The sequence below is a fragment of the Orycteropus afer genome, unplaced genomic scaffold, assembly GCF_000298275.1.
Source record: "Orycteropus afer afer isolate SDZICR_OR568_19922 unplaced genomic scaffold, OryAfe1.0 scaffold00421, whole genome shotgun sequence".
In the NCBI taxonomy this organism is placed as follows: domain Eukaryota; kingdom Metazoa; phylum Chordata; class Mammalia; order Tubulidentata; family Orycteropodidae; genus Orycteropus; species Orycteropus afer.
In genome coordinates, this window is record NW_006922008.1 from 926210 (window position 1) to 927864 (window position 1655).

A 1655-nucleotide genomic window follows, 5' to 3' on the forward strand; every position below is an offset into this window, starting at 1 on the left:
CATTGAAGATAAAGATGCAACTAGTTTATTCATGCTGTTATTGTTAGGTGGCACTGAGCTACTTTCAACTCGTAGAGACCCTACGTGACACAATAGAACTGCCCCACAGAGATTTCTCGGCTGTAATCTTTACTGGACACATTACCAGGCCTTGCTCCCGTGCGGCCACTACGTGGGTTCAAATTGCCAGTCTTTTGATTAGCGATCAAGTGCTTAACCACTGTGCCACCAGGGTTAGTCACACCACAGTTTTCATCAGGTTTCCATTTAAACTTCAAACAGTCTCATGAAGGAGCATGGCCTACTCTGATCTCTCACACACAGCAGTTGAGTCTCAGATCCTCCCTGAGCTCACAAAGTTAGTAACTGGCTGGACAGGCATTGAACCCTGGTTGGAGGTGCCTTGGAAAAAAGGGCTGGCAATCTATCTCTGAAAACCAGCCACCCACAACCTCTGGAGCACAGTTCTACTCTGACCCACGTGGGCTCGCTGGGAGTCAGTCGACTTGACACCAGCTGGTTGGTTTTAGCACTCCTGACAACAACCTTTCCCTGAACCAAGGTACCCTTCCTCTGCTTGTCCTGCGGGGAGCCCCAGAAGCAGCTCCTCCCTGCTCTGTGTCCTGTCCTACCTTCTCTCAGCGATGTTTGCGTCGGCAGCCTCGGGCTCTCACTGTTCTGAGGGCTTCTGGTCAGGGAAGGCTGAGAGCTGGGGTCCAGAGTGCAGACAAGCAAGTACAAAGTGCAGGAGGAAGTGCAGCATCTGGTTGGTCTCACTGCTCTGCTGGCCGGCTCCGAGCAAACTGCGAAACTGGGCTGAAGTTTACAGCAGTAGGTGCTGAAAGGCCACAAGTTAGCTTTTCCCGGAAGACAAGGGCTCACCGAGAGGCGGCTGTCTTCTTTGCTTTGTGCACTTTTCTCTAATAGGTGCCCGAGGGAAGGCAGAAGGCCTGGGTGCCACCTCTCCTCCCACCTGTTGCTGTAGAGGAAGAACTCATTTCAATGTAATTGAAAGACAAAAGCCTGTTTAAAATGAAAAAAAAAAAAAAAAATTATTACTGTGAAAGAATATTTTACAAAACAGAAAAACAGAGTCAAGGATTTATTGACAAAGTAATCTGAGGAGTTACAAAGTGACAGAGGTTAGTAAAGAGAAAACTGCAAAGAAAAGGGGGCCAGCTGGGCCTCCTGATGGGTCAGCATTTATAAAGTTGTAGGTGGTAGGGTCCTGGTTGACCATCTTTGCAGGAGTTGACTTCCTTTGTAAGAATGGCTCTAAAACCAAAATCCAAACTCACGGCTGTGTAGACTCATAGCGACCCCTGCTTGGGTTTCTGAGGCAGTATCACTACGGAAGTAGATTGCCCAACCTTCCTTCCACGGAGTAGCTGGTGGGTTGGAACCGCCAGCCTTCTGGTTAGCAGTCAAATGCCCTAGGTACTACACCACCAGAGCTCCCAAGAGTGGCTCTAGGTAAGATTTTAGCTGACTACTGTTAGGTCGAAGCAAACCCAAGCCACCAACATTTCAGTTAGCAGCTTCCTCCGGGTGTCAAGCCCTGATGAGACAGCCTGAGAAGACAACCGAAGTGACAGACCCCGCCCAGACTGGAAAGTCCCATGCAGTGGCAAGCTTCCTCTTGTGAAGCCCCCTCA